Source organism: Berghia stephanieae, chromosome 2 (assembly GCF_034508935.2).
Source record: "Berghia stephanieae isolate SIO BIC M18660-M18661 chromosome 2, UCSD_Bste_1.3, whole genome shotgun sequence".
Taxonomy (NCBI): domain Eukaryota; kingdom Metazoa; phylum Mollusca; class Gastropoda; order Nudibranchia; family Aeolidiidae; genus Berghia; species Berghia stephanieae.
In genome coordinates this window covers 32,115,021-32,131,730 of record NC_088361.1, presented here as the reverse complement: position 1 = coordinate 32,131,730, position 16,710 = coordinate 32,115,021, and positions in this window count along the sequence as shown.

Below are 16,710 nucleotides of genomic sequence, written 5' to 3'. Positions count from 1 at the left end.
ATTTTGGATCGTATTGATGCCATATTAAAAAAGTTTTCTTCTTTAAGACCTATAAAAAAACTACTTTAAAACAGCTGACATAAAATTAGAGATTTTACACTGTAAAAAAATGAAAAAAGTTACGCACCACAAAGTATGAATGAATTCTTCGTATATCCAAAAAATCTTGTGCTGACGTAGTGATTATGAGTTCACGTCATGCTTATTCTTTCCAAATAATAATAATTCGCTTTAAGTGTTATAAACATACGACTTATGTAGTTTGTATTAAATTTTGAATTTATTATTTATGGCATATTATCTACATCATGTCGCAATTACCAAAGACTGATATGAAATCTCTCGCTTTAAATCATTTGAAATAGTGATTGTATACTCAATATTGTCAAATTAACAAACACTGTTTACATAACTTTGACAAATCTGTGTCTATGAACTTTTCACATGGCCTTTAAAGGTTTTAAAAACATATTAGGCTCTAAAACAACACAATATGGTACGGAATCTCTATCGGTTCCACTCTCGATAAGTCATTAAAGAGGACGACAATGGTTTTGGAATTTCACAATCAATCATGAGAAGATCGTTATCGAATTACGACAGAAATATAACCAGTGTAGAACGACGTGGCAGGAAAAGGATCATAGATAACTTTGATTTGGATATCATCCAAAGATGTATGGGTGAGCGTAAATATACATCCGAAAAAATATTGGACGTCTGATTATTCAAGCAGAAAAAGGCCCATGGGTTCTGGACAGAGAATCATTGTTATTCTTGCAGGTGGTGATGATACTGGATATTTAAAAGGATGCCATGCCATTTTTTTCTTTTCTGCATCATCTGGAATATTATTCTGGGGTCAATGCAAAAGTGTTTTAAGACTGACTAAATATCGTTTGCTGCCCTCCATGGAAGCATCCAGCTGTATTGTATTGGACAACACTACCATTCGTTGGCCCATGGTCATTTTAAGGCTCCAATTTTGGCAATTATAAAAGCTGACATGGTTTCATTGTTTCAATCAGACAGTACTGCATATTCTGACCATTTATCAAAATGCTAACTATACTCCTTAGTTTTAAAAAAAAAGATATGAAACAGAAACAGCTTTCAAAGCAGACTGTCTAATCAGGGAGTTTTGACACGAAGTTGCGCGATTTCCCCCATATCACTGTGAGCGCAATCCAATCGAGGTCATTGGGCCTAAGTAGAGGAAAGATTGAGGGGAGGAACACCAAATTTACTCTCACCGACGAGGCAATAAATAATAAAGAGTAGACTGAGAACAGGCATGCCTCAACCTTCGCAAACTAGAGGAAAATTACATTTCATTGGATAGAGTAATGCTCGGAATCTTTCTGTAGTCCTTTCATTTCTCCTTTTCATTATCCTCGTCAACAGACTGTGCTGATTGATGTGTCCAGTATTCCTTGGTTGTTTATGTAGTTGTTGTTGTTGTTATTGTTGGACACATATTTGTGGAGACACTGTCTCATAATTGATGAATTTTTACTTTTGACCAGTCTACATAAATTTATGTAATCCTCTTTGGCATAAACAACGCTATTTCTCAAACTTTTGCAATCAAAATTATTTTGGAAGCGCGTTATCTTCACTTTCCTTTGTATTCAACCGTAATGTGTATTGATAGTTATAAAATGTAGATGTCTCATAGTTAATAATTGCCATATTACGTTGCTTCATATTCAAATACTGCACGTACATCGTTTAAGCTTCAATTAACCGAACACTCCAGTTTAGCGAATTCCTTCAAAATGGATTTGCGGAAAATTCATAACTTTGATAATGTAAATCTTCTATGAATTCCGATCCTCACCTGTTATCAATTTTAATATAGCTGTAACAAACGAAATCCTTTCCATTTTTTTTTAAAATTCATGAAAAAAATTTTTTTTTTATTAAGACAAATTGATTCAGAGGTTCATACAAATTTTTGCAGCTATGCATTGGGGGGCAGCTGAGAAAAAGAAGAAAAACACGCGCCACTTATTAAAAATTTGACTATAGAGGTCTAATTATATAAAAGATGTGTAACGTTAAGAATAAAGATTTCAACAATAAGTCTGATAATGAAAAATGCTCACATCTTTTGAAACTTCCAACAGTCCATAAATTTGGTCATTTTCCCGGTATGGCCTGTAGGCTGTTTATTGTTTTGATAAACAAAGCGGCGTTCTTACAATTCTCAAATTTAATCTGACAAGAAAATCGCATCAATAATGTAATGCAATTGATAAGAGGAAGAATAGATATTAATAGACTTCATGAACTCTTCTTGACAGCAGTGAGCGGTGGAGACGCAAATTGCATTGTGACATTTCTTTAAACCTTTTTTTGTTCTCTTCGGAAGGTTTTATTACGGACACTTTCATTCGTCCTCTCTATCAAAATGGGAAAAACGTTTAATGGGAAGCAGAAGTCGTGATGCCACACTGTCCTGCCTTCCGATTCAAAGTTCCCGGGAAGTGTGTAACCAGACAATGAATAAACAATGCAAAGGTGACAAATTGAGTCATAAGGTGTTATAACTACTCTAGTATCAGGATGGTTCACAAAGGTTCACAAAGGGTCCCTAGCCAACAGCAACGCTTAACATGTAGGACGAGACATGACGCCGGTTTGGCGATATTACAATTTGCGGCAGATTCTTTTGATAACGGCGCGTAAAAGAACGATGATGAACGATCGTTCTTGACGACCAGCAATTATTTAGATGCCATCACTCTGAAACGAATGTAAATGTTGCTGCTCGAAGCTCGAAGAAATAAATAACAATGTGAAATTGAATGTAAACTTCAATTTAATATACGAAAACAGATAAAATGGACGTTTCAGGTTTCCCCTTTATATAAAAAAAGGACGAATGAAACATTACAGACGAATGAGATAATGTGGTCTTAACAACACCACTACCACATTATCTCATTCGTCTGTAGTGTTTCATTCATCCTTTGTTGTTGATAAAGGGGAAACCCGAAACGTCCATTTTATCTGTTTTCGTATATTAAATTGAAGCTGGCATTCAATTTCACATTGTTATTTATCACTATGAAACTAGAAGACCAGTTGCACAATGTATTTATCCAGTCCTCGTGATGACATTTCACATTTCCAAGGAGAATGGAACCAGCATTTTCACATAACACTTTATTGTTCTCTATTACCAGAATTGTGAGAAATTCATCTAAATGTGTCAACGAAATAAATGACACGTTTGATAGTAGTATGTCCATTATGGAAGATTTTGGCAGCCTGTTGTATTGGAAGAGTGACACGTTGTCATCACGCGGTGAGTCTAATCACTGACTGACTGACATTAAACTAGAACATTTACATTGAACAATATCCATTAAACACGCTCAAAAAGTTTCACAAAGGGTCCTTAGCCACCAGCACCGCTTAACATGTAAGACGAGACATGACGCCTGTTAGGCGATAATTTTACAATTTTTGCGGACAAAGACAACACTGTGAACGGCCAGGGACTCGTTTTACATCTGAGTACGGTGAAAGGATGTAAGTAAAGAGTCTTTTCCAAGGACTCAACTATGCGTCGAGCTTCCTATCCGGAAGCGATTGTCATACCACTAGACCACATATCATCACATTAATATAGGGATGAAGTGATATTTCTGGTCCGTGGGATGGAAAATCCGTAATTCGGTAACCAAAATAGATTAGAGACATTTTAATTGGTGAATCAGCACTTTAACCAATTGACTGCCATTATAGAAAGACACGTATTTAGGAATTTGGCCAGAAAACTCGTCCTTCAAATATCGATTTTATTTTAATGATCCTCATCATAGCAAACACTCTCAAACATGCGACGTCAAGAGGTCTCAGGTTTGAGATTTTTTTGCCAAGATGAGGGTCATTTAAATATATCGTTATTTGAAGAACGAGTCTTCGGGCCAAAATGTTAGATACGTCTCTTTCCAGAGTACGACAACAGCCAACTGGTTAAATTCACTGTATCATTACATCAGAATATTCATACATATTTGTTGAATTGTTTGTAATCAGAAATTTAGCGATGCTCTTTATTGAAGGAATGCGTTTGTCACCGATTGTGTCCTTTAATCGTATAAAAAATTGAGTAATAAATTGAGGACAATCCACGTGTATGAAAAGAATGAAAATGACGTCACTGCTCTATCTTTTACTGTCTTTGAATCGCCAATTGGGTGATTAATTCTCATTAAAGTCCCTCTAAAATGTAAATGTTAAACACGGTTTTGTGTGTTGGTGCAATGAGTCTGGTGAGGAGAACAAGTAGGTATTATGCAAAACATCAATACAACATGTCAAAGCTTGTTTCATTATTAATTGGAGTTGCTCAATAAGTGTCTATTTATACCAAGCTGCAATCCTTTCACTGTATTGCATTGTCAATCTCGAGGGCCACACTAGTTGACCTGCCCTTATTTAATCATTCCATTTCACTCTATTTTGTTGTTATCGTGACATTTCTTCTTTCATTCCGTGGCTATATTATTTGATGTCAGCATTCTAACAGTAACAGCCTTTTTCTGTTCATTCTTCAATCTTCTATCCATATCTGCTCCATCTCTGACTATAACTATCTAGCAAATGAGCCTCGGGTAGTCCTTTAGATCCATTAGACCCAAAGAGTTGGAGTTTATCCCGGTTTCTATAGCATGAAACGGACAATAGCAATTGCTTGTTATCCTTTAGATAGGGCCCTAGAATTCGCAAAGTACTCTCCGCCAGATAATCTGCTGGGTGGACAGGGTGGTGGTCGTGGTGGTGGTGGTGGTGGTGGTGGCGGGGGGGGGGGGGGGGGGGGGGGGTCAGAACAAATCGGGGCGAGGTGGCCGAGGTTTAATCAATTAAATGGATTGGCGATTTGTGCTCATCACGTGCCTTAATGACAATCTATTCTTTAAAAAATAGGGTTGGGAGTCAAAATATTTTGGTACAGCAAATGTTGAATTTTTGCCAACGAGCACAAAATTACTGGCAAAATCACAAGGTCACATTATTGCCACCGGAATTTGAGTTTTAAGGGAGCACGAACTAGGTTAAATATAACAAAATCACGACATACGAAATACGGTAACTTCGATAACCTTCATTTAACAATGAATCTTTGGATAGTTAATGGAATTCTATGTGCATTGAACAAAGGCAGCTGCAAAATGTTAATGGCACACCGGAAGTAAGTCGTGACAAAGCATCCTTTCATTCTGTTCTATAAATAGATTGCTCGTTGGTTTCTTTGGTAACGAATTTGTATAATGATAAATCACGACATAAAATGAGATAATTTGTCCTTAAGTATGTATTTCTTCTTCTTCTTCTTCTTCTTCTTCTTCTTCTTCTTCTTCTTCCGTCTCCTCCTCCCCCTCCTCCTACTCCTCTTCCTCCTTCTCAATAATCTTCTTCTTCTTCTTCTTCTTCTTCTTCTTCTTCTTCTTCTTCTTCTTCTTCTTCTTCTTCTTCTTCTTCTTCTTCTTCTTCTTCTTCTTCTTCTTCTTCTTCTTTTCTTCTTCTTCTTCTCTCCTCTCTCTCTCTCTCTCTCTCTCTCTTCTCTCTCTCTCTCTCTCTCTCTCTCTCTCTCTCTCTCTCTCTCTCTCTCTCTCTTTCACACACATTTACACACACGCACACTCACACATTTTATATACGTGCGAATGGCCACACTATTCCACAGGATTCTTTGTATTTTATTTACAAACAGATACATTAATGACCATCTGTCTCAATGTGGTGTTACGTCGGCGTGAAACATTGATTTTGAAATTACAAAAGTTGATTTGAATTGATTAGGCCCACTGGAGAGAATGGACGTAGCCTATTATTATTTTTTTAAAACCTACTTTAGGCTCGGGTGTCTGATAGCTCATTTGATAGAGCACTCGCTTCACTCGCAAAGTGACCGTGATCGATCCTGGGTGCAGTCGAGTTTTTTTGTGATCCCCCTGTCCACCCAGTAGTGAGTGAGTAGCTGGGTCTGTTAGATTTGGCGGAAAGTACTTTACGATAGCCTAACGTCCTATCAAAGGAAAGTAAGTAATTGTTATTGTAAGGTTCACACTATAGAAACCGGGATAAACTCCTGTTCCATGGGCAAAATGGCTCTGAAACCGTCTTCCTGGAGTGTGTCGAAATTAGGGCCACCCCTTAATAATTTCACAAAATCGCGGGTGTTGAAGCGGCTTTTGTGAACCGTAGGTTTACGCATGAAAAAAAAAACACAACAAAATTTTGTATCGATTTTTAATAGGAAGGTAGGTGAAACAGAAAGAAAATTTATCGATGATTAAGATGATCTCAATATTTTTATGTCCGAAAACATACATTTAGGTGAAAAACAGGCTTGATAGCAGGCCGACGTGTTAAAGCATTGCACTGTGACCTACCCCGCTGCAGACCCTTTCGCTTAATTAACCCCCAATAGCTCAATTCGGACAACACGGGTGATCCCTCTTAACATCAGACTTTGATAAATTATCTATATTTCTTCGTGGAATGCCTAGGCGACGGCATCCCACGAATCCGTGATCTGACGAAGGGCGTAATTTTTAAAAACACTATCCTATCAACCTTTTACCTCTGATGATGCATCACCAAATCTGTAACTGTATTCAAATTTCCATGTAGCAAGATCTAGGTAGGTCCTCCGTTATCATAATATAAGTTACAAAGAAATACATATTACAGAAACAGTGTCACGGATACAGCCTCGTGATCACGCGTGGCAATGTTGACGAAAGCATCACATCAGCACAGACCATAAAATCTATCTATTAATCTATCATTTTATCAATCCATTATCTATTTATCTATCCATCTATCTATCGATCAATCTATCCATCCGTCTATGAATCTATCTATCTATCTATCTATCTATCTATCTATCTATCTATCTATCTATCAGATATAATCTATCTATCTAGCCACTTTTGGCATCATCAAGAATTCTTTTCCAGATTAATTTTGGCGGACCTCTCTTGCCTCATGCCTGATAATTTCACCCCAGACCTAGTCTTAAAATGATAGAAGATGACGTGTATTATGCAAGATCTCCATTCTTCTTCTACCAACGCTATTCTGTCTCACACTTACATAACATACCAAATGTATCACTTCTAACCAGAAAAAAAATCTTCACATATTATTGATCGAGATATCGACCTCAATTTGTCATAAAGTCTCAAACCCGGAACTACCCAAATTTCCCAGAAGTCTCTGATTTTAGACTTTTTGACAAGTGCAGGAATCATCAAAATTAATTAAAACTTGAGGTAAAAATAGTTTTGACCAAGACAATGGATTTTTAAAAATCTGCCTGTGGCAGTGTTCGATATCAGCTCACGTTTGTTTTTGTATTTCCTTTTTGTATTGTCCGGTTCTATGTTGCTCACTTTTCCAGATCACTGTATCACGGATAATATGTGGTCAAGTGGTATGACACTCGCCTTCGGATCGAGAGATAATGGGTTCGATTCCCACTCTGAGCGGCACATAGATGAGTCCTTGGTCTTTATTCACATTCTCTTACCGTACTCAGATGTAAAAAGGACTTTTAACAGCGTTGTATCTGTCGAGAAAAAGTCTAAAATCGCCTAACAGACGTCTCATAACGGCTTAGTTAATTAAGTTTTAGTTGAAATAGATTGAGAAATATAATTATATTTTTTTAAACTTCAGAAAACTTTTCCTATTTCTTGTCATTTTGACTTAAACCTGATTTTAAGTCGCTCATTCCGACTAAAATGTTGGGTTAGATATCTCAATCAGATTCCCTGTTTTGGATGCCAGATCACGTGATTTTAACACATGAATTGATCTTATTACTAAATCCTAATATCAAGAATTAAATATCAAAGTGTTGAATAATCACGAGTATACAATTACTTACACTTTTCCATGGAATAAATTGAATCTACGTTGATTTAATTACAATAATCATTATTGGATAGCGGAGTTGGTGTTTGTGTCCAGTGTTAAGTACTGGGTGTGATCGCAAATTATTTGCGTCATTCTACATATTGAATCACTTAGTTTTCTTGACACAAAATTATTCTTGATTAACTGGTGTAAACTGTGTGTAGGTTCAACAATAATAACTATGAATATTTTAGAACATAATATCTATTTTCCCAGTGGACTATGTTGAACCAAATATAATTTTCATGCAGTACATGTCGCCTGCTAAGCTTTACTTTCTTACTACCACCTCAGGTACTCATTCCACCTGAGTCGAGTGAAGTGTTGTATGTAAAACTTTATACCCAAGAACTCGTGATAGGATTTTATGACCATTATCACCAATCCGATCACTGACATGCTCACAATTGCTTGAACATATAAGAAGACGAAAACTCAAACCGTGTGGCTCAACTGGGACTTAGTGCGGGGCGGTCCTTGGCAAGCTTAAGGACCACGGTCCTACGGTCCTTGGGAAATGAAGACCGAAAGGACCGGTCCTAGTAGGACCGGTCCTTTTCGACATTGAACATTCCTGAGAGACTGTTGGAAATTCGAACCGGTTTGACCTTTGAGAGCGTGGGATCGTTCATTCTTGAACCGTTAAAGACCGCTACACGATGAAAACCGTGGCCTACAGGAGTAAAACACACGGAGTAGTCACACTCATTTCAAATTGTAACCTAATTAGAGAAGAGGGGTGATGCCTTCTTTATTTGCTCACCGTACTTCATTGTTACTTCGATAATTTAATAAAATTTGAAATTTATCCCCATTAACGGAGATAATGGCATCGCCCAAGGCGTTGCTCGAGTTGTTCGTGGCGTTGATACACACACGCAACTCATACCCCCCCTCCCCCCCTCCCCCCCCCCCACACACACACATTAGAGGGCAGCGAGCATTGAAGAGTAAGAGAGAGACGTGAAGTTATAATAAGAGGGGGTGGATGAGGTGATAAGAGGGGTCGATGGTGACTTTTCGCCAGATCTAACAAACTCAGCTACCCATTCATTGCTGAGTAGACAGGGATTCAGAAAAAAAATCGACTGCACCCGGGATCGATCTCTGGCCCTTTGCGTATAAAGAGAGTGCTCTATCAACTGAGCTATCGGGGTCCCCAAATATTCTATTGGACTTTTTTAAAATTCAGACGTTATAACTGGGTTTTTTGGAAGGAAGAAACTAATGAAACTCATATTATTTGATTAGTAAAAACACCAAACGAAATTTTAATATTATTGTATTATTTTAAATGACAACACTGCGATAGAAAGGAGTGGTGACAAGAGATGGACAAAAGAAAACAAAAAATCGGATTTGCTACTTGCTAGGTTCGACACACACACACACAAACACACACATCTTTTGTAGTCACATACATTTCAAACAATAACCCATTAGAGAAGAGAGGTCATGCCTTCACCATAGATCATTGTCATTGCGATCATTATGGTGTAGTAAATTTTGAAATTTACCCCGTATAATGGAATCGTCCAAGGCGTGCGCCTCCTGTTCCCCCCATCTCACACACGAAAGGGCGGTTTGCGGAGTGGAGGTTGGTGGTCGTCTGCCTGTATGGTCGTCTGTGTCGTTTAGTGTATGGCAAAGGGGGGTGGGTGCGATTAATTAAGTGGGATGGGTGGTGATTGGTGGAAGATAGGCAACCGAAGCAACGAATCGCTGGGGAAGTAGTAGGCTATGGCGCGAGACCGTAGGACCGTGGTCCTTGCAAGGACCGCCCCGCACTAGTTGAAAGGTGATAAGAAGTGAGGACCGTCGCCGGTCTTCCACTCTGGGACCGGTCTTCGGTTCACAGCTAAAAGACCGTCGGACCGCGGTCCAGACCGATCTTCAGCGCGGCACTACTGGGACTTGTTCAATCTTCCAAATGTAGGAGTTCAAGAATACTATATTATCAACCATCTTACTTTTGTGCAAGCTTGTTTTCTATTGTTTTTTTAAGGCGATGCGGGCATAAAAGTTGTGTTTATTTTCTGTATCTTGTTTTTATTTTAATTTGATAAATAATAGCTGGTATTCAATGTATCTTAACCCAAGTAGCTTCAATCCTTGGAGGTCAAAAATTTAATTGACTATTCATCTAGTATCGCCACTTTTGGAATTATAATGAATGGATTTAACTTTGAAATGAGCTTGATCATTGTCGATATTAAATGTCAGTAAACATAGATATTCGAGGCGGCAATCGGGAAGATTTATGCAGTCAAGCTCTCCTTTCATATATCAAATATGTAAGACTCCCACTCATGCACGACCTTTTCATTTATCTCTATATCGAATTTACTCCCACTTCTGTCCTTCTCACTCCCTTGATAAAAATAAACCAATGCTAAAAATAAACAAATAAGCCAAGGTTTCTCTGCATTTTAATGAAGGTGGTTTTAATAAAAAACGATTTTTTGAAACAAATTCTAGTATGCATCTTTTCAAATATGCAGTTATGAAACGGTGTTTAAATTCTTAGATGATTGTTTTATTTTCGATCTAGGTATTTTATCAGAAGAATCAATCAAAAGACAAAGACAGAGTAAATAAAACCTTGCTTCAACCTCATGATCAGTTTAGCCGAATGTTCAACAAATCTTACTACGTCAACCACACCCACTCCAAGAGTTTGGCCTGGATCTAAAAAGAAAAACGAGTTTCAAACCCCAAGTCTGACTGTTGACCAATAGGATTCAACAGTCGTGACGCCACTTCCCTCGTAATGATGCATAGTAACTTAGTAACCGGTTCTAAACTATCTGAACAATGGCGGACACCCTTATGAAATACTTCTCCGACGAGCATAAAAGTGTATCCAGAGGAGAAAAACATTATAAATCTGATCATGTTTTGACTTTTTTTTTTACATTCTGATCCCATGACATATGAAAAAGTTCTAGTCAGCATGAAGAATAAGAAGTACCGATTTTCTTAGTTTAGAACCAAGCTGCTCGTTGCTGGGCGGACGTGACATTATCAGAATACTGAATCCTATCACGGATCGATGTCCACTTTTTTGTTGTTGTGTGCAGGTGCGGTTTGCGCAAGAGGATTCAGCAACCACTAACAAAGCGCGGATATTATTGTAAATGCATTTAGTTTATAACGTTAGATACAAAGAATGAATCACAATAAATGCTTATTTCCCTATAAAACGTTGCACGGGATAATTTACTCTTCAAATCGGGTCCCATATATAAGCAGCTTATTCCACTCTTTGCTATTTGCTACAATGTATCACTCAAGATCAAGAGATTCTCTTAGTCTTAGATTGACGATGAAACACGATTAAAAGGAATACAATGTATGCAATACTCATCTTCTTTGTAAAATCATAGACAATAAACATATAAAAATACGGCCGTGACCCATTGACACCTCACAAATAATAATTTTAGACCGTCTTACACAATTATTTGAACAAATTGTAATGGAACTCTTCACTGTAGGAGATCATAGCAAATAAGTATTTTGTTTGCCCTTGCAACCATCGTGCATTAAATTTTAATGTATTCTTCAAAGATTAAATTGAGTATACTTTTCAATTGGCTCACCTATGAAGAATTGTGATACGGAGTACTTGACTACTGCAAGCTTTGCCAAGCAGTCAAAATGGCAAGCAAGTCCATATGAAATGATTTTTTAAAACTATACAAAATATATTAATACACGAATATTTAAACAAAGTTATTTTTCGTTCACATTTGAACATCTTAAATCTCTTTAAATTATATATTGTATGCCAAACGGTATGACCATGAAATGCAGAAAACCAGTGGCGTGTCATGCTTACAGTATAAGGTGGTGCCAGAATCAGAAGAACATAACTAAAACATACTATATTTGTAAATACAAAAGAAATTTTTAAAATTAAAGAAAAGACTTACTCGAATAAATAAGAGGCGATACATACCAATTCTCAGGGGGGGGGGGGGGGGGGGGGGGGTGTTTGTTTTTCTTAATGCTGTAATCCATTTTTATAAGATGGATGCGGTGCCAGGCACCTAGTCAACCAATATAGCCACGCCCCTGCAGAAAACTATTGTGCCTTTTATAATAATGTTTATTTGGATACAATCATGACCACTGAATGATAAGTCTGTCTAATTTCCAAATCATGGATTTGACCATAACCTAAAATAAAGTGTCCGCTAATTTTTTTTCTTTTTCATTTTATCAAAGTTGAAAATTTCTAGATTAAATATCTTGCTTGAGCATATTGAGCCGGCATTTTGAGAAATTACGTCACAAAGGTCACAAAAAGGTCATTTTTTAAAACCCTCAAAATAATTTTATGTTATACAGAATGAAAGATTTAAATCAAATTAAATGCAACAATACTTCTATTTTTAAAATTGAACGAATAGTTGACAAATTATGAGCATTTTAAAGATCCAAAAAGTCAAGGCCACTGCCAAGCTCGTCTCGTAAAATGACCCAAGTGTTGCCGTGTTTGGTATCAAATTAAAAGTCTTGACAAGACCAATATTGTTGAGCTACATTGGCGATTTCTTTTCATGCAATCACATTACACAAAGATAGTTTTGTTACACTGTTGTGGTTCCATAATAGAAGGTATAAATGTATGGCTTTACCATATTAGATCATGAAAACTAGATGCAAATATCTGTAATGGTCATAGAATAATGAGTCTGAAATCAAGACACCCCGTAAATTAAAATCTTCTATTTCTCTTTGTCAAAGTAGGTGCGGTCAGATATATTTCCCTTTCTAAAATCGCCGATTTCTAATTTAGCTACATGGTGTATAATTACGCCATAAAATAGCATTTAATCATATCATATACAGTTCTATCAATATCATGTATTCCTAGCCTATTGTTGACATTAACAGTTTATCGCTGTGAGAATGTGTTTCATGACAAGCCATCCAATTAGCCATTAATTAGCCATTTGTCATTATAGCACCAACTGACATTTCATTAATCATTTTTTGTCATCACATACCAGATTTGACATCATTTAAAGTATCAACTTTCAAATGATTAAAGTTTGATTAATTATCAGCTATTCAGCAATCTAATATCAAATAGCTGTGACCGTAGGTTGAATACATCAATAATTGTTTGTTAGAAAATTAATAGAATATTCTATGTATCAACACGTCACTATGGTGTCATGTCGGGATGACTCCTAGAAGAAAATTGAGTTTTAATATCAGAAATTTGAAAATTAAAGTGTTTTTTTTGTTTGTTTTTTTGTGTGTGCGTTTTTTTTTGTGTCTTTTTCTTTTAGTTTAAGAAACAAAATTCTATCTCCTCAATGTAGGTATTCACTAAACTCAAAGTTGCAGAGTAAAACTTTAAATCAACATACATGTATCAGGCCCGATAACGGAACGCAATTACTTTAATATTGTTGTATTGTTGTATCGGGTGTTATGGTGTAGCGAATCCAATGCAGAAAAGTGAATGGAAAGCCGAAATGATCAAAAAATGTACGATTTTAATTTTTAGCATTGTAAAATTGTGATATCGTCAACACCGAAATCACGAGGGGAAAATGAACACGAAAGATTGGGCGTCCAAAACAGACATGGAGGCGCTCACTGACAGAAGCAATGAAAATGGCAGGCATCACCTGGGAGGCTTCCAAGAAGATGGCCAAGGACAAAAGTAGATGGCGGAAGCTCAAAGAGGCCCTATGTCCACAAGGAGCGAAGAGGGCACCAAGAAGATGGCCAAGGACAAAAGTAGATGGCGGAAGCTCAAAGAGGCCCTATGTCCACAAGGAGCGAAGAAGGCACCAAGAAGATGGCCAAGGACAAAAGTAGATGGCGGAAGCTCAAAGAGGCCCTATGTCCACAAGGAGCGAAGAGGGCACCAAGAAGATGGCCAAGGACAAAAGTAGATGGCGGAAGCTCAAAGAGGCCCTATGTCCACAAGGAGCGAAGAAGGCACCAAGAAGATGGCCAAGGACAAAAGTAGATGGCGGAAGCTCAAAGAGGCCCTATGTCCACAAGGAGCGAAGAAGGCACCGAGAAGATGGCCAAGGACAAAAGTAGGTGGCGGAAGCTCAAAGAGGCCCTATGTCCACAAGGAGCGAAGAGGGCACCAAGAAGATGGCCAAGGACAAATGTAGATGGCGGAAGCTCAAAGAGGCCCTATGTTCCACAAGGAGAGAAGAGGATTAAGTCATGTCAAGTCAAGATATCGGGAGTGAGCACAGTTCACTCTCAGTTATAATATATCTCTCTCCTCTTACCCCTTCCCCAACACGATGGTTTATTTTAACTCTCTCTCTCTCTCTCTCATTCTCTCTCTCTTTCTCTCTCGCTCTCTTTCTTTCTTTCCGTCTTCCTTTCTTCTCTCTATCTTCCTTCTTCTTAAAGCTGATTGGTCAAAATTTGTTGTAGAGACGACTGTTTGATTGGTCTCAACACCAAGTTGGAATTCCGAGTCATTCCGTCTCACAACTTCTATGTGCAGATATTGAAAAATAAATCTTTCACATAGAGAAACAACCCAAACATATGACAAAAAAAAACAAAAACAAAAAACAAAACACACATACACACACACACACACACACACACACATATATATATATATATATATACACACACATACAGAGAGAGCAAGATAGATAGAGATAGAGAGAGAGAGAGAGAGAGAGAGAGAGAGAGAGAGAGAGAGAGATTGTTATGTTAATGGAATCATCAAATAGTTGACATTATTAATTCTACGGTAGGTAAAATATATGATATTATCATATTGTACAGAATTGTTGATAGTTATAAAAAGTGTCATAATTCAAGTAATGTGAGTGGATTATGTTATCTAATTTTATTTTTTTTTTGCATTTTATATATTGTGATTCATCATAGACAATTCGATGCCTTTCGTGTTAGCAGTCAGAGGACAGATGGTCTTGTCTATTATCATGATAGTGATTCCAGCAATAATGATTATGATATAAGGATAATAATGATAATAATTATGACTGATAATAATTAAAATAATCATGATAATTATAATAATGATAAGCACTTATATTGCGCATCTCATCCCTCTTGAGAGAGGCAGTTGAGCGCAATCTAAGACATAAAACTATTGTATAATTGCAGATATGACTCGAGCAGATTCCTTGTTGGGAGTACAATCCTGTTCTGTTGACTTAGCCCATAAACTCGTCGCCTTCACATGAACAAGTTAGAATGGCATGACTTAACGTGTGTGTATAATGTTTAGTCCCCATAGGCGCTTTGTCAGCTGCTCACAGTAACCGCTCCTTCTTCAACGCATCCAGACAGTGACCATGGTATCTGGAGACACATCCACTGCTGTGAGAGATCCAGCCCGTGGACATAAGTGGAAAGAATCCACCCAAACTCAGAACTATACACTGAAGGGCTGTGATCACAAAAAAACATTATATCAAAAAGCAATATAACAACAAAAGAAAAACAACGTATTATTTGATCCTTTACGTTATTTTTTTTTTGGTACATAATCTTTAGAAAACTAAAATAATTTCTTCGTGTTAGTTATTGAGAGAGTTATTTCTTTCTTTCTTTTTTTTTTAGCCTTACCTTGAACGAGATAGATTTGTACTAACTTAGCATACGCATTACAGAGATTTATGTCAATAGACTGCAGTGCAAAAATGTAACAGCTAACAAGACTTCTATTTACATAAATCTTTTATCTCATTGATATCATTTCAGCATGCGTGTGTACATAGAAATGTAAACAAATACCGGTACTAAATCTTCTTCTTTCAGCTTATCCCGCATTTTGAGGCCACATCTCAATGCATCTCGGTTCATAGCATCATCTTCTTCCAGGCTTAGTTCTTTCATATCGTCCTTTACCCTATCTATCCATCTAGTCTATGGGCGTCCCTTATTTCTCTTTCTCGCTAAGTGTATATCCAATCTTTATTTCCCACGTACTCCCTCTCTCGTCTCTTAACATGTCCGAACCATTTCAATCTATCTTCTCTCATTTTATTGACACATTATTCACTTCAGTCAACCTTCGAATTCGTTCATTTCTCACGTTATGACCATCTTTACATCCTCATTTCTACCACTTCAACTTCTTTATCTTGTTTCTTTGTCATAACTGCTGTCTCTAATCCATACAACATTGCTGGCCTTACAACAAATGTATATATATTTTCCCCGTCACCGGTACTAATAAAAACATTGAATTGAATTCGTCTCTTTGAACAAAAGTAGCAATTACATGGAACAAACAAGGTAAAAGAAGGAAAGGTAGAAGCAGCATATTATATTATCATTTTGATTTTTGTTATGCAACCTGGCTTCAAAAATAGAAATCTTAATCACTCCTACGAGAGTAGGATTTATTTTTGGACGTTGAAGATTAAAATCCTTGCATTTGATTAAGTACAGACGTCGGCAAGTAAATGTAGGCAATCTTGGGCTAGTTTTAATATTGTTATAATGGACATTATTTTGGGTTGGTTTGATAGTGTTTTCATTACAATGAGGCCTGCATCGGACTCATTGATCAATATGGTATTACATAGAAATTTACGCAATACGAGTCATTGATTTTAACATTTATTGAGAAAATTATTATCTAGGTTTTAAAAATTAAAGCTTGTGTTTTAAAACCATAACTCATATCATCAATTCGGTGACACATTAGGGACCAAGCAATGATGGAAGATACAGATCTGAAAAAAGTGTATATTAAACAATAGTAGACAAAGGAGAGAGAAAAATACAAGG